Consider the following 20,210-nt stretch of genomic DNA (forward strand, 5'->3'; position numbering starts at 1 on the left):
TGTGTCACGTGACTCTTCTGCATCAGTGTCTTTGTCACGTGTCCTGCTGTTGCAATGTCTGTGTCAGGTCATGCTGTGGCATCTTCTGTGTAATGTGTCTCTGCTGTGACACCTTCAGTGTCATGTGTCTCTTCTGTGACACCTTATGTGTCACGTGTCTCTGCTGTGGCATCTTCTGTGTAATATGTGTGTGCTGTGTCAGCTTCTGTGTCACATGTCTCTGGTGTGACACCTTTTGTGTCACATGTCTCTGCTGTTGCAGCGTCTGTGTCACATGTCTCTGAGGTGCCATCTTCTGTATCACAAGTCGCTGCTGTGGCACCTTTTGTGTCACGTGTCTCTGGTGTGGCATCTTCTGTGTCACGTGTCTCTGCTGTGTCAGTGTCTGTGTCATTTTTCCTGCTGTGGCAACATCTGTGTTAGGTCCTGCTGTGGCATCTTCTGTTCACGTGTGTCTGCTGTGACACCTTTAGTGTCACGTGTCTCTGCTGTGACACCCTCTGTGTCACGTGTCTCTGCTGTGACACCTTCTGTGTCACATGTCTCTGCTGTGACATCTTTAGTGTCACGTGTCTCTGCTGTGACACCTGCTGTGTCACGTGTCTCTGCTGTGTCAGTGTCTGTGTCACGTGTCTCTGCTGTGGCATCTTCTGAGTCATGTGTCTCTGCTGTGTCAGCTTCTGTGTCACATGTCTCTGCTGTGGAATCTTCTGTTACGTGTCTCTGCTGTGTTAGCGTCTGTGTCACGTGTCTCTGCTGTACCATCTTCTGTGTCATGCGTCTCTGCTGTGTCAGCGTATGTATCACATGTCTCTGCTGTACCATCTTCTGTGTCATGCGTCTCTGCTGTGTCAGCTTCAGGGTCACATGTCTCTTCTGTGGCATCTTCTGTGTAACGTGTCTCTGCTGTGTCATCTTCTGTGTCACACGTCTCTGCTGTGTCAGTTTCTGTGTCACATGTCTCTGCTGTAGCATCTTCTGTGTCATGCGTCTCTGCTGTGTCAGCGTCTGTGTCACATGTCTCTGCTGTACCATCGTCTGTGCAACGTATCTCTGCTGTGTCAACTTCTGTGTCACATGTCTCTTCTGTGGCATCTTCTGTGTAACGTGTCTCTGCTGTGTCAGCTTCTGTGTCACGTATCTCTGCTGTGTTAGCTTCTGTGCCATGTGTCTCTGCTGTGTCAGCTTATGTGTCAAGTGTCTCTGCTGTGTCAGCTTCTGTGCCACGTGTCTCTGCTGTGTCAGCTGCTGTGTCACGCATCTCTGCTGAAGCATCTTCTTTTTCACACGTGTCTGCTGTGTCAGCTTCAGTGCCACGTGTCTCTACTGTGTCAGCTTCGGTGCCACGTGTCTCTGCTGTGTCAGCTGCTGTGTCACGCATCTCTTCTGAAGCATCTTCTGTTTCACGTGTCTCTGCTGTAGCATCTTCTGTGTCACATGTCTCTGCTGTGTCAGCTTCTGTGTCACATGTCTCTTCTGTGTAACGTGTCTCTGCTGTGTCAGCTTCTGTGTCACGTGTCTCTGCTGTGTCTGTGCTGTGTCAGCTTCTGTGTCACGTGTTTCTGCTGTGTCAGCTTATGTGTTAAGTATCTCTGCTGTGTCAGCTTCTGTGCCAGGTGTCTCTGCTGTGTCAGCTGATGTGTCACACATCTCTGCTGAAGCATCTTCTGTGTCATGTGTCTCTGCTGTAGCATCTTCTGTTTCACACGTCTCTGCTGTGTCAGCTTCAGTGCCACGTGTCTCTTCTGTGTCAGCTTCGGTGCCACGTGTCACTGCTGTGTCAACTTTTGTGTCACGTGTCTCTGCTGTGTCATCTTCTGTGCCACGTGTCTCTGCTGTGTCAGCTTCGGTGCCATGTGTCTCTGCTGTAGCATCTTCTGTGTCACACGTCTCTGCTGTGTCAGCTTCTGTGTCACACATCTCTGCTGTGTCATCTTCTGTGTCACATGTCTCTGCTGTGTCAGCTTCTGTGCCACGCGTCTCTGCTGTGTCAGCTTCTGTGCCACGTGTCTCTGCTGTGTTAGCTTCTGTGCCATGTGTCTCTGCTGTGTCAGCTTCGGTGACACGTGTCTCTGCTGTGTCAGCTTCTGTGTCACACGTCTCTGCTGTGTCAGCTACGGTGTCACGTGTCTCTGCTGTGTCAGCTTTGGTGTCACTCGTCTCTGCTGTGTCAGCTTCTGTGCCACGTGTCTCTGCTGTGTCAGCTTCGGTGTGACGTGTCTCTGCTGTGTCAGCTTCTGTGTCACACGTCTCTGCTGTGTCAGCTTCGGTGTGACGTGTCTCTGCTGTGTCAGCTTCTGTGTCACACGTCTCTGCTGTGTCAGCTTCTGTGCCACGTGTCTCTTTTTTAAACATTTTTTTTTATAATTTATTTCTTTATTATCAAATTGTCCGAACTGACATACATCATAGTGCGCCTACAACCCTGAGGCCGGCTACTATACCACATCACATCCCAGCAGCCCGACAGCTTATCCCACATCCCGGAGGCCGGGCATCACTGCACCCCAAGGTAGTCCCGTTGTGAGGTCTTCCCAATATTATAGTAGTATGTCACCGCATGTGTACACTTCCCCACTGGGGAAGAACAGTTTTTGCTACTAATCTAATCAAACTCCCCCAACACCCTCCCCATCCCCCCACCCCCCCAACATCTAGGCGTCCGAACACATCTCCTCCAATAGTGCAAATCTCAGTGTCTACCAGCTTACGCGGTCTACCCGTACTCCACCCTCTGCTGCCTGCCAGTCCCATGACACACCCGCATCTTCATCTCCAATCTCCCCACTCCTCACATCCCACTTCCCCCAGCTTGTACGCGTATTCCCTGGCTCTCTGCACACAAATCGGCTCTCCCATTGGCAAATGGTCACCCCCCAGGCAGCCTACTGCACTATCGTCCCCTGGTCCCCCACATCTCCCGACTCCGTACCCCTCTCCGATGTACCCTCCTTCCCCTTGAGGCGTTCAGTGTATAGTCCCCAGAAATTATTTGGTCGACTGCGCGGCGGGAGCAGCTCGCTAAATACCTCAGTCTGCGTGCAACAATATAATACGTCCCGGGCCCATTGTTCTATTGTGGGCAATGGCCCCCTCATCCAACACATTGCCACCCTTCTCTTAGCCATCAGCAGACCCATGTCGACCATTTTGTGAACAGCTCTAGGCAACTTCTTAGAGTAGCCCAGCAGAGCTACCGCCGGATCCGGGTGCAACACTAGTTCCATCAGTCCCCCCAGTTTATGGAAAATTGCTAGCCAAAACCTATGTACCTCCGGGCATTCCCAGGCCAAATGGATAAAGTCTGCCATGGCGTGTCCGCATCGCTCGCACGCGACGTCCTCTCGCAGTCCGTAACGGTGTAGTCTGGCCGGCGTGTAATATACTCTATTTATGTACTTAAAATGAAGTAACCTGTGCCTCCCATTGAGTGATATCCTACGTGTGCCAGCGCAGCAATACTGCCACATGGCATTGTCTATTACCATCCCCAGGTCCTGTTGCCAGGCCAGCCTAGCCTTGGGGTACCAATGTATGCGTTGCTCCATAGTTGTCTTATAAAGTCGAGATATTAGCCTGCGAGGGCATTTGTGCTTGATGATATACGTTAATTCCGGCACCTCCGGAGGCTCCGCCATGTCGTCCCCCAGTTGCTGCCGCAACGCCCCCCTCACTCTATGAAATTGGAAATGCTGGAGCTGCGACGGGGCTTCCACCCCTGCAGCCACCTCATCCCACGTTATCACTGCGCCATCCACGAACAGGTCTCCCATCACATGCAGGCTGAGCTCCTGCAGGGCCCGCACCACGCCTGTATCCCTACAGGGAGACAGCCATCACGCCCATTCCACTGGCATTGCCGGGGAATATCGTAGTGCCCCTACCTTATTCCTGAATATACTATCCCAAGCGTGCCTCGTGGAGTTCAGGGAGTCCAAATAACCTGTGCGGCGGTCGGGTGTTTCAAATAGAATCGCTGGCAACGGGAGGGGTCCGCAAACAACCTCTTCAGCATGAGATACGGCACCGACTCCTCCCCGTGAATCCAGCTTTGTGCTTGCGCTCCCTGAGCCACCCGATAGTATAGTTCCATATCAGGCGCACCGCGTCCTCCCATCTGGTACGGCAATGTGAGCACCTGCCAGCTGACTCGAGCCTGTTTGCCCGCCCATGCCAACTTCAATAGAGACCTACGGAGCCTGTCAAAAAATACTCGTGGTAGCACCATAGGGATATTAATGAACAGGAAAAGGAAGCGAGGTAGCACTACCATTTTCATAATTGATATCCTGCCAACTAAGGAGAGTGGGAGGCCTAACCAGATCTCCACGTCGTCCTCAAGTTTATCTATAGCCCTACCATAATTTTCTCTCATTAATATTTCAGGGTCCGTGTGGAGCCGTATTCCCAAATACCGGACCGCTTCATCCGACCATTGTAACGGGTACTCCATCTCAAAAGGGGTCGTGGATGGGGTAAGCGGAAAGGCAATGGACTTATTCCAATTCACCTGCAGGCCCGAGAGGGCACCGAAGTGCACCACTTCTCGCAGCACCAAGGCCAAATTACTCTCTGGGTCTCGCACGTACAGCAGGCTGTCATCGGCATACGTGGACACTACTATTTTATAGGTGGGGAAGTTCACCCCCCTCAGGCCATGGTACTCGTGCAAAGCGCAGGCTAACGGTTCGGCCACCAGAGCATAGAGTATCGGCGACAGCGGGCAGCCCTGACGCGTTCCCCTGGAGATATGAATAGCCTCTGTAACGCGCCCCCCTAGTCGTACCCTTGCACTTGGCGCCCTGTACAGGACCCCCATCATGCGCATGAATACCGGGCCCAGGCCCATTTTAGTCAACACCTGACTCATGAAAGGCCATTCAACTGAATCGAACGCCTTCTCCATGTCTAGGAACACCGCAAGTGCTCTATTGTCCCTGCGGACATGCTGAATGGTGCCGAAAACCGTTCGCAGATTGTAGGTTAGATTCCTACCCGGCATGAAGCCCGCCTGCTCCGGAGCCACAAGCTCCGGTGTCAGCAGCGCAAGGCGCGTAGCCAATATTTTCGCGTAGATCTTAGTGTCCACATTTGGTAACAACAGTGGTCTATAGGAGCTGCACTCCTCCGGGGGCTTCCCAGGCTTAGGGATGGCAACCAATAATGCCTCACTCATGGATTTTGGCATGTGGCCCGTGTCGCACATGTCGTCAATTAGCTGAGAAAGATGTGGGAGGAGAATATCCGCAAAGTTTTTATAAAAGGCAGCCGTCAGGCCATCCGCCCCAGGCGCACTATTCGCACGCATGCCCGCCAGAGCTTCAAGAATTTCAACCCTCTGTATGGGGAGAGCCAGAAATTCCCTACGGGCATTGGAAAGAAAGGGCACCCTAATGTGGTCCAAGTATTCCCGTATATCTTCATCCATCCCCATCTGTCGAGAAGCATATAATGTCGCATAGTATGACCTAAAGCAGGCTGCAATCTCCTCCTCCCCAGTCAGCATCTCCCCAGCTTCCGATCGGATCTCAGTAACGTTGGCCTTACTCCTTCTCGCCTTGAGTAAATTTGCCAAGACCGAGCCCGGCCTCTCCCCCTCTCCATAAACCCTAGCCGTAGCGTACTTCCCCAAGTGTCTGACCGCATCCGCGGCCTCGTGGTACTCTTCCAATAGAGTCTTCAATTCCTCCGTAGTCCCGCTTCTTGCACCCCTCAGCTGTCCGGCCTCTACCTCGCCCAGTCGACGCTCCAGAGTCGCCAATCTCCTGCGGATATCGCGCAACACCCCTGAATGCTTAGCCATAGCCACCCCTCTAATGTAAACTTTGAACATTTCCCAGACCGTCTGGAAGCTGTCAACTGAACCCACGTTAGTGTCGAAGAAGGTGGTCATAGCTTCCGCCAATTCCTCCTTAAATAGGGGGTCTAGTAGCGAGTAGGGGGGGAACCGCCACGTGAACGGAGGAATAGATTTCCTAGGCGTGTCGATAGTCAGTAAAATAGGGGAATGGTCGGACAGAGTCCGCGGTAGCACCTGGCACAGGCCAACCCGCGGGATGAGTGTCGACGACGCAAGCCAGTAATCTATGCGTGTGTGCAGATTATGGTAGGCTTAGTAGTGCGTAAAGCCCCCCACCGCAGGGTTAAGCGTCCTCCATACGTCTGAGAGCGCCATGCGGATCATTGTTCTACGCAACATCGTAGCAGCGGCCGTGGGCGCCCTAGCCGGCCCCCCCGATCTGTCCAAGCGCGGGTCAATAACCACATTAAGATCACCTCCCCACAGAATCTGCAAGGTTCCGCAGCCCCTCACAGTGTCGGCCAGTTTACTATAAAAGTCAGGACAATCAAAATTAGGGCCGTAAACATTCACTAACAGTAAGTCTAGTCCTCTGCCCTGGCAGCGTGAGATCACATACCTACCCCCTCCATCTGCTACAAGCAGCTGCGCTGCAAGGTCGGACTTTGGATTCAACCAGGTGAGGACCCCTCTAGAGTGTGTTGTAAACCCAGCCGCATGTACATTTCCTCTCAGCCCTCCAGTTCGTAACATGGAACTGTGGTTTGGAAGGTGCGTCTCCTGCAGGAAGGCCACATCTATGTCATGTCTGCTGAGATATTGCAGGACTTTGCGCGTTTTACGGTGATCGTTCAATCCTCTGACGTTCCAAGTCACTACTCGTATGGGGCTGGGTGACCCTAGCGGGACAGTAGGTCTAACCCGGGTCATCATAGTCACGAGTTAGTGGCCCCGTTCTAATAGTGTGTAAGGAGTCTCCAGTCATCCGCCCTCTCACCTCTCCAGTCTGTCGGACTAACCTCTGAACAAACAACCAAACCCCCTTCCCGTCCCCCCTCCCACAGCTGACCTCCCCCAACTCAGCCACGCTGGATCTCCTGAAGAGATTACCCCCACCTCCCTCCCCCCACCCTCTAAACAGAAATCCCCGCAAAAATTTGTCTTGCACTCGGAGGCGGAGGTAGCTCCGTACCAAGGTATTTAGATGAAATCCACTCAATACCGAGCCCTCCCCTCCGTGCACAGAGCAAGAGTACTTTCCCCCACCGTGAGGGGAGACATGAGCCAGTATCCACTTCCCTGCACCCCCGGCTTCCAAAACGCCAAGTCCCGGCGATCCTCGCAATCCCTCCGCCAGTGCCACAGTGTACCAGTTCGAAGCCCTGTCTACGAGTTGATCCCAGCCAGATCGGCCCTTCTCCCATAGGGCACCACCCAGCCCTGCACTGCGCACATCGAGCAGGTGGCCCCTGCCCTCCCTCTAATGTTCCAGGCTAAGTTGCGGCGCCCCAGTGTCTCTCTTACCAGCTTGCCCCCCAGTGTTTCACCTCCACAGCATTCCGCATGCCCATTGCGTACCCATCACCTGCGTATTTTAGTCTTGCTGCTCCAAGGAGCCCTCGGCCTCCTCATCTCCTGAGATCCGCGCAGGGCTGCTCCTCTTCTCCCTGCTCCAGTCCTTCAGTGCCCTCTGTAAGGCCTTGGGATCGAGGAAGATGTGAGACTTCCCTTGCCAATTGACTCGCAATTTTGCGGGGTAGAGCATCGCGTAGTCCAGGCCCTGCTCACGCAGTTGTTTTTTAATCGGTATGAACTGCCGTCTGGCTTCCTGGACCCTCACAGTGAAGTCCGGATACAGCGAGATGGAGGACCCCTCATACTGGAGCGACTGCTTTTCCCTCGCCACTCGGAGTGCGGCATCCCTATCCCTGTAGTTCAACAGCTTAGTGATGATCTGCCGCGGCGGCGCCCCCGGCGCTGGCCTAGGTCCCAGGGATCTATGCGCTCTCTCCACCACGAACACAGCCGAGAAGATTTCCGGGCCAAGCAGTTCTATCAACATTTTTTCCACAAATAACTCCAGTTTGCCCGTAGGCGTCGTCTCCGGTAGGCCCGTAATGCGCAGATTACAGCGTCGCGCGCGGGCCTCCAGATCTTCGGTTTTATCCTGCAGTACCCGCATGAGACGCCCTAGTTGTTTGTGTTCAGTGTCGATCGAGGTCTGCGCGTCCTCCACCCCTGCCAGTCTCTCCTCAGTTTGATCCAGGCGCTCCGCGTGTTTGTTGAGTCGCTCCCCCATGCGGTCCATGCGATAGGAGAGAGCGTCAATCTTCGCCCCCAGGGATGTGATGCCCGACTGGAGCCCTTTCTCCATCGAAAGCAGCAGACTGCGGATGTCCTGGGCATCTTCAGGGGGGGCCGTCGCGCCACCCGATGCCCCCTCCCCCACTGCTTGGGCCTTAGGGCGCCTTTGCTCAAAAGAGAGTTTCGCCAGCGTTTATCTGACTTGCCCATCGTGTCACCTCCCTTTCCGTGGGTGCCACCCGTCTACTACTCCACCTCGCCCCGGTGGTCGAGAGCGCAACGACAGTGCTCCGAGTGTGGTATCCGGGAGCGCCGCCGCTCAAATCGCGGGCCTCAATCCGTGTGACGCAGGCACCCGTGTTTCCAGCAGCGGGGCGCCTCCCACGCCACCTCGCCCAGCACAGTTCCAACTACTCAAGGGCCGGGGCAGTCGCAGAGCACAAGTCCCCCACCGCAGGGGCACCCCTACCAGTTCTGGCCAGCTAAGAAGAACCACACCGGTAGGCAATCCTCATCACCGTCCCCAGCAGGCACTGCAGTCTCACTCGCAGCTCCCTCGCTAAGCTGCTCCTCCTGTGCACCTTTGTCCCGGCAGCCAGTGGAGGACCCTCGCGCTCAGCGCATTAGCGTCAGTGTCCCGCTCCCGGACCCGCTCCCAGCTTTCTCTCTGCCGGCAAAGCAGACCTCCGGTCGCATAATGCTCCTCAGTCCAGCAGCGGGGCCCGCACGATTCCCTAGGGCTGCTCCCACTCCAGCGGAGCACCCGGTGCAGCCCGCCGTGCGATCCAGGACCTGTCGGGTCCGCAACCACCAGGAGCAGCAGGGGTTCCCCAAGGACGCGGCCATCGGCGCCGCGGCCTCAGCGCAGGGCCAGCACTCTGCAACAGCCGTCCGCCGTCGTGAGTCTCACCTCCGAGTCCGCCTCCCTGATTGATCCCAGTGGGTCACGGCTGCTGTCTCTCTCTGCTCTCCGGCCTCGGTTGCCGCACTCAGGCCGCCATATCAAGCCGCCGCCCAGACCTCAGCAGTTGGAGCCCCCCGCTCTCCGCTGTTCGGGGGGGCTTCACCACACATCCCGCAGTGTACCGCAGCCTTGGTGGCCCACCACCGCAGCCGCAACCTTAATTTGGGAGCAGTACTTTCGTCGCTCCGGCACCCCCAACTTGCGGCACCGCGCGCAGGGCGACGTCGCCGGACCTGCTCCATACTCGAGAACGGGGATCAGGGGCCTCCTCTTCTCCGTGAGCCGGTGCCGATCGTCAAGCGTCCAGCACTCCCCGCTCCCGTAATAACTCGCCCCGTCTCGACTCCGCTCTGTTCGCCACCCGTGGCAGGTCAACTACGTCCAATTAACAGGGTGTGGGGCAGGATAAATAAAGGATGAGTGCCTCTGTGTGCCGGAGCTCGAGGCTCAAGCCGCCATTCTCGTTGCGAGCCAAGCTCTGCCCCCTTGTGCCACGTGTCTCTGCTGTGTCAGCTTCTGTGTCACGTGTCTCTGCTGTGTCAGCTTCGGTGTCACGTGTCTCTGCTGTGTCAGCTTTGGTGTCACACGTCTCTGCTGTTGCATCTTCTGTGTCACTCGTCTCTGCTGTGTCAGCTTCGGTGCCACGTATCTCTGCTGTGTTAGTGCGGGCACTTTCTCAGGTACTTGGGGGCCCTACTTCCACCTGCCTTCTATCCAGGACCGGCCCTAAATCAGATTGACCGGGACAGCCCCCTGGGCCGAAAGAAAATGTGCTGTTTTTTGGGGGGCCAGGGGAGTCGTTGCGTTGTGACAGTAGTAGGTGTGAGGCATCTCGGAGGTGGGCAGGAGTTGATGGGTAGCTAATAATTACCCTGAGGTACATCTAGGGCTGATTACAAAGTCTTTAACGGACCCGATAGAGACCGAGTGGAATGGACGAGCTGCTGCTTGCATGACATTAAGTCAGGCAGCACCCTGCTGCAAACGTCGTATTATTGGCGCTCCAGGCCTAGGCCCAGCTCGCCTATACCCAAGGCCGGCCCTGCTTCTATCCAGTGTGGTTGCTCACGCCAGTCCAGCTGTTCTGACCTTCACCAACCCAGACGGCCTTGAGCCAGGCATCTTCAGTCTGCTGATGGTTGCCTTAGAGTTGGGGGTAGAGGCCGTCACATGGGCTCACAGGCGGTGCTTTAAATGGGGGGAAAATAGTGCAGGTACTCATTTAAATGTGTGGATGGGTGGGGCTTGGGAGCGGGGCTTAGGAGAAGTCATGCCGATTCTTCTTGACTTCTATACTACTTGCAGCACATACTAAAACACATGAGAAATGCCTTTCAATAAACAGAGAAGGTTTGTTTACTCAATACACAACGAAAGCCACACGCGGTGATATTTTAACATTTCCTTGTTTTTTAATATTTACAACATCAATACTGTTTATTGCTGTTGCTTGGCACAATACTATATATTCTCGAGGGACACGAAAACAAGCAGACGTGTACACACAAGCATTCCACACATTTACCTTCCATAAGTGTCTCTATTCTCTCCCCCTTTCTCTCCTAGTTTCTCTCAAACAAAAACAATCACAGGCAAGCAGACAAACATAGGCAGACTCTTACACAAAAGAATCAGGTGGGATTAAAGCCATTTGAACCTGGTTACCTCCTACGGCTTTCTGAATAGCGCTGTCACTGGGCTACCTCAATTTCTGTGTTTGCAACACAGCATGATGGTGAACACCCAGACGGTATGCAGATGAGCCCAAGCTGAATAGTTCAGCAGGGGTTCGGCTCAGGTCTAGAGAAGTGCCTTGGCTGTCAGAGTCAGGCCGCCAGCACCAGCGTTTAATGAGTACCGGTACTCTCCTCAGCAGTAGAGAAGTGCCGGTACTCAAAAAGATAAAACTAAGAAGTGCCGGTATTCAGCACCTGTGAGTACCGGCCCATTTAAAGCACTGCTCACAGGACAGCGCTGACTACCCGCAGGACAGTTCCCATTTCTCTCCCTAGTGAGTGTGCCCATACCGAAGGGACTGGGAAGGGGATTAGCCCAGGGAGCTGGTGAGAGAGGCCCTCTATAGGATCGGTTATATCCATCTCTACTCAGTGCTTATTTGAGCCGGTGGTTTCTGGTGCTCAGCACTGGCACTTGTTAACACCAGCACTTAATACAGTCTGCCACATGGTGGGGCTGTTTAGATAATTTAGAGATGAGCAGAACATCGGCTGTTTATTAATTCAATATACATTAAAACAGCTAAAACCTGTCGCTCTGGCCATTCTTGTAGCTTTTGGGGCATTATTTAGTTCGAATTGACACTTGTAGCAGTGTGATGGTTAGTGGTCGTGTAGGTGCTGTCACTGAAGGCGGTGGCAGGGGCAGTGGCCCACTGATGAGCCCCCCCCCCTTTATTATTTTACAATCTCTGCTGCCTATACCTGTGCTTGTTGAGTCTGAGTGATTCTATGTCTAAGGCTCTGTGTTATCCAAGACCGCTTTCTGGAAAGGTCACAGTCGGCCTAATTGTCACATAAATATCAAATCAATGTGCTCCCCCAGTGGGGGGCAGGTGAGCCCCACGGTACGCACTTCGTGTAATAAAGAGTTTATCACCGAGTTCCTGTGCCAGTGTGTTATGGGAAGCATTAGCATATGTGCCTTCCACCGGGGCTGCTAAAACACTGAATGGAGGCGCCCTGTTTAGGGGGTTCTGGGACTGACCATAGGGAGGGGTGCAATGCACCTCACAGCCCCTCCACAGCACGCTCAGGGTCGTCAGCCCAATCATTTACAGACTTCACAGATTGTGCTACACACCCTAAAGGGACAGGAAGCTACGCCCTCTGACCCTCCTCCCCCACCCTCAAGCCAGACCGGAAGCTCCCACGGCTACATTTCCCGGAGCCATTGCTGAGTTTATCCAATAACCCATTTGTACTAATTAGGTTAAATCCTCAAAATGAGACGTTTATTGGAAACAGGACTTGCCCGTGGTGTGCAATTTCCCCCTTTCAATTGAGATGCTGTTGGGTGCCCGCAGTTTTTCTTTTATCTTTGGATCAATAGTGCAGAACAACTGGTCCCTCATTAGCCATTCAGTAAACTCTACCACATGACTTCCGGTAAGCCACGGCGGGTCCAGGCTGACCTTCTATAATGCTCCATTTATGAGCCCGCCTTAGTACCTGATGCAAAAGTACAATAAATACAAAACTCTGCTGCAAGGGCAATTGTTGGAGTTTGTGGGACACAACACATCACTCACTCTTCCCATGCCTGACACCCCCCCAGGCGCAGCGCCCCATTGCACGATAGCCGCACCTCGGTGGTCATCACACTGGACATGGAAACACTTCCCACACAGGATCAAAACAAAGACAACACCCGCCGACCAAACAGCCTTCACGGTGTAGCATGCTACCCTTGTGGGCAAGCGCTTCAACACCCCACATAGGGGTAGCACGCGCTATATAAATGTTCCAGTACAATACAATGGTTGCCCATGGCTTGCGAGCATGATTTAAAGTGTCAGCTTTAGTCCACAAAAGTCCAAAATATATTTTAGAGTTATAAAGAGACCTTAAGACCAGCCAAACTTGGCTTCGACCCAGGATTCACTTCAAAAGTGATTTGCTGTGTCAGAGATTAGTGAATCGAGCCACACTCTGCAACGAGCTACTGTGCGAGGTAAGGAAGTAAAATAAGGGCCACATGTACTAACATATCCGTTCGTGATTTCCTAATAGCACATTTTTGCGATTTGCTATCAGGAAATCGCAAATAACCAATGTACTAATGTGTCTTTGATGCATTTAGCGATTACTAATTGGGTGGAAATTCTCCTACCGCATAAATATTCATGAGGTAGGTTGCAATTTGCAACCCATTGGAAATTGCTAAAAACACTGGGATGGTGGCCTGCTGGGGACAGCACACCACCATGCCTGGGTTTGCTTTTAAATGAAGCAACGTTTATATATTTTTTAATACAGCCTGTTTCCCTTAAAGGAAAACAGGATGTGTTTCAAATAGAACAAGCATTGGAAATGCAATAGGTCTCGCATTTGTTTGATTTTGAGCTTTTTGCGGTGTAAATGGCAATGTTTTGTACCCATTTGTTATGGATTGTATATATGTGGTGTGTTTTGAGCTGGATTATAGTTATTTGTGGAGCACTATGAAGTATCAGGAAGGATATTGAGGAGGTGAAGAGCAGCATGAGGCAGAAGGACAGCAAGTGAGGGGAAGAGAAGCGTGAAGCACAAGGAAGGAGAGTGAGGAGGAGAGCAGCGTGAGGCACAAGGACGGAGAGTGAGAAGAGCAGCATGAGGCACAAGGACGGAGAGTGAGAAGAGCAGCATGAGGCATAAGGACGGAGAGTGAGAAGAGCAGCGTGAGGCAAAAGAAAAGGAGAGTGAGGAGAAGAGAAGAGAAGCTTGAGGCTGAAGGAAGGAGAGTGAGGAGAAGAACAGCGTGAGCCACAAGGACGGAAAGTGAGGAGAAGAGCAGTGTGAGGCAGAAGGATGGAGAGTAAGGAGGAGAACAGCGTGAGGCAGAAGGATGGAGAGTGAGGAGTAGAGCAGCGTGAGGCACAAGGAAGGAGAGTGAGGAGAAGAGCAGCGTGAGGCACAAGGATAGAGAGTGAGGAGGAGAGCAGCGTGAGGCACTAGGATAGAGAGTGAGAAGGAGAGCAGCGTGAGGCACAAGGATGGAGAGTAAGGAGGAGAACAGCGTGAGGCATAAGGATGGAGAGTGAGGAGAAGAGCAGCGTGAGGCACAAGGAAGAAGAGTGAGGAGAAGAGCAGCTTGAGGCACAAGGATAGAGAGTGAGGAGGAGAGCAGCGTGAGGCACTAGGATAGAGAGTGAGGAGGAGAGCAGCGTGAGACACAAGGATGGAGTGTAAGGAGGAGAACAGCGTGAGGCAGAAGGATGGAGAGTGAGGAGAAGAGCAGCATGAGGCACAAGGACGGAGAGTGAGGAGAAAAGCAATGTGAGGCAGAAGAAAGTTGAATGAGGAGGAGAAGAGCAGCGCGAGTCACAATGAAGGAAAGTGAGGAGAAGAGCAGCATCAGGCAAAAGGAAAGGAGTGAGAAGAGCAGCATGAGGCATAAGGATGGAGAGTGAGTAGAAGATCAACATGAGGCAGAAGGAAGGAGGGTGAGGAGAAGAGGTGTGTCGTGAGCTCAGCCGGCATACTCCAGCATGCAATAGGGATGAACATGTAATTGTGACAGTAGATGGCACACATTTGTTTTTGAAAGTACATATACTTACAATTACAGCCAAAACAAGATCATGACTTAATTTGTGGTCATTTTTCAACTTCGGGGTCCTGAGGTCCAAATTCAGCAGATTAGTACCTAGACCGGATGTATAACATATTTTATATGTTACCCAACAAATCAACCAAAAAGAAGACTCGTTATAGGGAAAGCAAGCCGGTAGTCTGTCATGGGTAGCGTAACATATAGTAGTACATACATGAAAGCTGGCACTTTGCATTCGGAGGGGACCCAGTGTTGTAAATTAAAGCAGAATGTGATTAAGCATTTACTGAAAACATTAATGCTTCCCTTTTATTGTGTTTTCCTCATTATGTTGGCCGAAGTCCGGACTCCATTTTGTATTGACATGCTGCCACGTGTCCACCACGAGGAGAGTCCGACCTCTGTGTTAGTTGCTCTTGTAATCTGCCTAGCAACAGTTATAAATAGCTCTCTCTTGTCCGTCTGGCGCATGCCCAGACTTGACCATATCTGTTATAATTAGCTTTGCTTGACCATGTGTTTTCGCGGGTCCAAGGAGTGTGTTAGCTCCGCCCATGTATTGATTCAGTATCGAGAATGACCATAAATGGTAATGTTCTTCGGCTTCATGTTGTATCCACCCACTTATGAGCCCCTCTGTTGTGTATAAAAGGGGACAATGTACGCAAGTTCTTTGTGCTACTCCTTGCAATACTGAAGAGTGTTGTGTGGATTGTAGGACCACCCTTAAGGGTTAATAAACGTTGTTTTTGTACTTTGCAGTTTCCGTGCCAACTTCCTTATAGATTTCGTTACAGAAGAGCGAACCCTTGTCTCTTGCGGGCCTAGCTGGGGCTCGTATTCATCAATTGGCGCCCGTCACGTGGGGCTCATCGGCGACTCGGATGCTCGAAGGACTGGTCGCGACGAAGGTGAGGAGTTTGGCCGGGGACGTGATCACTGCCAGCGGCGTCTTAGCCTTGGCATCCCGAGGTTTTTCTTCCTTCCCTTCCGAGCTGACCGTCTGGGCGGCGCCGGTCATCGACTGAGACCTCTTCTGTCGGTCCTGCCGTGAGAGCCGTTTGGGCGATTGTGGAGCTTGGCAGTTGGAACCTGGACTCTTGATTGGTAAGAACCGTTGTACGGTACTTGCTCCGAGTTTTGAAGCCTGGTCTGGCTATTTGAGTTTGATTGATGGTGACTAGTCATATTTTGAATTTGTCTTTGTGAAAATATATGCGTTGCAACACATATAGGCAGGTAATGTGGAGAAATTTCTCCGGAGCTGTGTAAACTTTGAACGGCGCAACGATTAAGTGCCATTTTTCTTGATAATACTGCATATTTTGCATTATTTATAGCATGCCTGCTTTTAGCGCACTTCGTAAGTGGTGCTGCTGTCTTGGGAACCGGTTGAACCTCGAGGAATCTGCTCCAGCTCCCCCAGAGGGGACTCCTAATAGGGATATGTACGTGAAGCATGGTCTTTCTTCCATAATGTACAGCACGTTATGGAGGAAATATACTAGGAAGGATCCTGAGTTGCGATGGCCTTTGTATGGATCGTTTGATATACGTAAGATTGAGTATGTGGAGCAGTGTATGTGTAAGCGACGTGCTCGTCAGGATATGTTTGAGTGTGTGCGATTATGGGTGAAGGAAGTGCGTGAGCGAGAGAAACGTGAGAAAGCGCTGTTTGATAAGGAGCAGCGAAAGAATGATCATATGCGAGCGCAGGAAGCGAAGCGTCGGGAGGACAAAGAGCAAACGGACAGACAAGAGAAAGAGCGTAGGCTACAAGTTTCGGGTCAATATGTTGTTCGTCAGCCACTTTATCCTGTCCTTAATAATCCTGATGACGATTTTCATTTACTAGATCGCTCTCCGCCCCCTTATGTTGGCGCATCTGCTCCACGGGAGCAAGATTCTGGCCCGGCTCCGGGTAAGGTCGACACACGGTCCATGTTATCGGCCGAGCATATGGCTGAGCTTCGGAAACTTTCCCTCCGTGCACTTAAGGGCAAGATGTCTAAGGATGAGTTGTTCCATACTTGGGGGTCGTGGCAAGAGAGAGAGAGGGTGTATTTTCTGTCTCATTTTTCAGAAGAAGTAATTGCAGCTTTTCGAAAATATTCTAGTGTCCTTGAGCCTGACGACGTGTCTTCGGATGCCGGAGCATTACGTAATGGTGTTTTTTCTCCCCCTAAGGCTTCTGAGGCGGCTCGGCGGCTGTTCGCTTTGCGGGACGAGGTACTGGCCCTTAGAGAGAAAGCACGTCAACAAACGGAGGAGGAGAAGCAGTCGGATTCGTCTGCAGCAGGGGGCCACCCATCCGCCTCCCAGTCAGATAAGGATGACATAGTGCATGTTAAACCAATGCGAGAGGCGGCGCCTTTGTATGTTCCTCCTAAGGGAGCGGGGACTAGCTCGGATGTTAACTCCGCCGATGCAAGGGGATATTTTGTATATAATTGGGTTTATACTCCATGGCATAGGGCCGATGTTATGGCATTAAAGAATGCGCTGCCTGACCCCCGCAAGAATCCAGCGGCCTTCTATGAAGAAGTCGAGGGGGCCTTGAATTCTTGCATTATGACCTTGGCGGATATAGACCTGTTCTTTGGCCTTATCCTACCGCCGGATACGTGGCGCTCTGTCCGGAAGGTAGATGATGCGGTTGCCTTCAAGGCCCGGTGGTCTGACCTTGAGGATGAGGATAGGGAACGGAAGCCCGCACAGAAACCACCCCAGAATATTTTAGATCTCCCTGCGGCTATTGTGGCTAAGTTGAAGACGATTATCCCCCCTAAAAAGATTGACTGGAATATGTTAGCAGCATGTAAACAGAAAGTTGACGAGTCAGTCGCGGACTTCTTTACGCGTTTTGAGGAAACGTTCCATGATTTTAGTGGCCAGTCGCTTACTGACGACACGGGCCGCCACCTTTTCGCGGACAAATATGTGGCTAATCTGCTGCCGGCAGTTGCGGCCCGGTTAAAAGCGAGTGAGAGTTCTTGGTCCTCCGCGACACCGACGGCCCTTCTGACCATTGCCCAGTATTATGAGCGCCAGGAGCACGAGGCGAAGGGCCAGGAGGAGAAGAAATCGAAAGATCTCAAAACCAAAGTGATGTTAGCACAAGTGTATGGCCCGCCCCGCCGGGGTAATAATAATAATAGGGGAAGGGGTGGATCTTATGGTCCCCCTTCGGGGCGATCTGATTTGAATAGGAACCAGTGTGCGTATTGCAAGCAGTTGGGCCATTGGGCCAGGGATTGCCCAGCGTTGCGTGCTTCGCGTGAGGGGCACACTCCGGGTGGCCCGAGAGGTAGAGGGGGCTTCTCGAACTTTAGAGGGAATTCCAACGATAATGTCCGTTTCGATACTGCTGGACAGCACCGAGATAGCTCAAATGTTTTTGATCGCCAGCATCAGTATCATGTATCGGACATCGATCGATCGGGATATCATGATTCTCAGCATGCATAGGAATGCGTTGGATGGGGGTCTGAATCAGTTGAGGTGCCGGTCGATCAGACGGGTCCTTATGTATCGGCTGAGGTTTTAGGTTCTACTGATCAGTTCCTAGTGGATACAGGAGCGACACGTAGTGCATTGTCTAGGTACTTGGTTCCGGGGGCTCCCCCATCCGGCTCGATAGTTACATCGGTAGGGTTTGACGGTACACTCTCCCGAAGCCCTCTTTCACAGCCCCTTGCATTTAAAGTTGATTGTTTTTCTGCGCCTTGTCCGTTTCTGCTTGCTCCGTACACACCGGATAACATTATGGGCCTTGATATGTTAAAGTGCTTTAGGGCTACGATCCGCTGCTCCCCTGAGGGTGTGAGGGTGATTTTAAATGACAACTACCCCCGATCTGGGCGGATGTGTACAATCTCAGAGGATGCGTTGTTGGCTACCCTCCCCCAAGCTTTATGGGCGAATTCGGACACAGATGTCGGACAAATGGTGATTCCTCCGGTCCACATTAGTGTCCAGGAGGGGGCGGTACTACCGCGCCTCCCGCAGTATCGTATTTCCCAGGAGGGCGAGGAGGCTCTCATACAGATTGTGCAAGATTTGATCGCAGTAGGAGTAGTGGAAGAAGTTCCCTATAATATCTGTAACAGTCCGATTCTCCCCATTCTGAAAAAGGACACGGATGCAAGGGTCTATCGGTTCATAATTGATTTGAGGGAGGTGAACAAGATCGTGATACCTCAGTATCCGGTGGTTTCCGATATCACGACGTTGCTTACCTTGGTCCCGCCTACGGCGACCATGTTCTCAGTGATTGATTTGAAAAATGCCTTCTTTTCTATTCCCATTCACCCTGATAGCCGATTTCTTTTTGGGTTCACATTAAACAATAGATCTTATCGTTTTTGTAGAATTCCCCAAGGCTATACAGAAAGCCCTAGTATTTATAGTCAGGCTTTGAAGCGACAGTTGGATTCCTTTGCCTTACTCGAGGGGGTCGCCCTCATTCAATATGTCGATGACATCCTGTTGGCGGCTGACACCCTGGAGTTGTGCGAGAAAAGTACGATAGCCTTACTTTCCTTTTTAGCATCCCACAATCACAAGGTCTCTAGGAAGAAATTGCAATTCTGTAGACCAAAGGTGACTTATTTGGGTCACCTTTTGTCTAAGGAGGGGCGTGCACTCACACCAGATCGTATCCAAGTAATTTTGGACACACCAAGGCCATCCACGCAGAAGGATGTGCGTGCATTTTTGGGTCTTGTTTCTTTTTGTAGACAGTGGATATTGGGGTTTTCACACATAGCTAAGCCATTACTAGCGCTCTTGACAAAAGACACGCCCATCCCGATCCCCTGGTCAGATGAGTGTGACGCTGCTTTTCAGCAATTGAGACAGGCCCTTTGTTCGGCACCAGTCTTAGGGACCCCTGATTATGCAAAACCCTTTTCGTTGTATGTGCATGAGAAAGATGGATGTGCATTATCAGTCTTAGTGCAGATGCACGGCGATAAGCAGCGCCCTTGTGCATACTTTTCGGCTGTACTTGATCCTGTCGCCCGAGCATTGCCAGGGTGTTTTCGCTCGGTTGCGGCGACAGCTGTGTCAATACGGCAGAGTGAAGGAATTGTATTGTCCCATAAACTGTTGGTGTTAGTTCCCCACGCTGTTGATGCCCTGCTTAATCAAACAAAGACGCAGCATTTGACCAGTGCCCGTTTAACGGGATATGAGTTGACGCTTTTAGCTCCTCACATTACGTTAAAAAGGTGCGTGACATTAAACCCGGCCACATTGTTGCCATATCCCGAGACCCAGCCTGAGGCACAGAAAGCGCATGATTGTATTCTTGTGACTGAGGAACAAACAAAGGGTCGTATTGATCTCCAGGATACACCCTTTTCAGATGTAGATGGAGAGTTGTGGGTGGATGGATCATGCCTGAAGCTACCAGATGGTACGACTTCAGCAGCGTATGCAATTACCACGTTACAGACGATAGTGGAGACAGCACGCATACCACAGAAATCAGCTCAAGCAGCGGAACTGATAGCGTTAACACGAGCGTGTGAGCTCAGTACAGGATTGTGTGTGAATGTTTACACAGACAGCCGCTATGCCTTCGGAGTAGCGCACGATTTCGGCCTACTCTGGAAGGAGAGAGGGTTTCTAACGTCACATGGGGTGTAGATAATGCATGGGGAGTTAGTCCACAACCTTTTAACTGCATTGACATACCCAAAGAAAATCGCCATTGTTAAGTGTAGCGCCCATAGGAAAGTGGTTGATAAGGTTGGAGAAGGGAATGCGTTAGCGGATCGAGTAGCACGGGAGACTGCGATGCAGCCCGGTACTACTGCCATGTATGTAGTGAAGTCACAGGTGGAGAGATGGCATGATGCGAAGGAG

Source organism: Triturus cristatus, chromosome 4_1 (assembly GCF_964204655.1).
Source record: "Triturus cristatus chromosome 4_1, aTriCri1.1, whole genome shotgun sequence".
NCBI classification, from domain to species: Eukaryota; Metazoa; Chordata; class Amphibia; order Caudata; family Salamandridae; genus Triturus; species Triturus cristatus.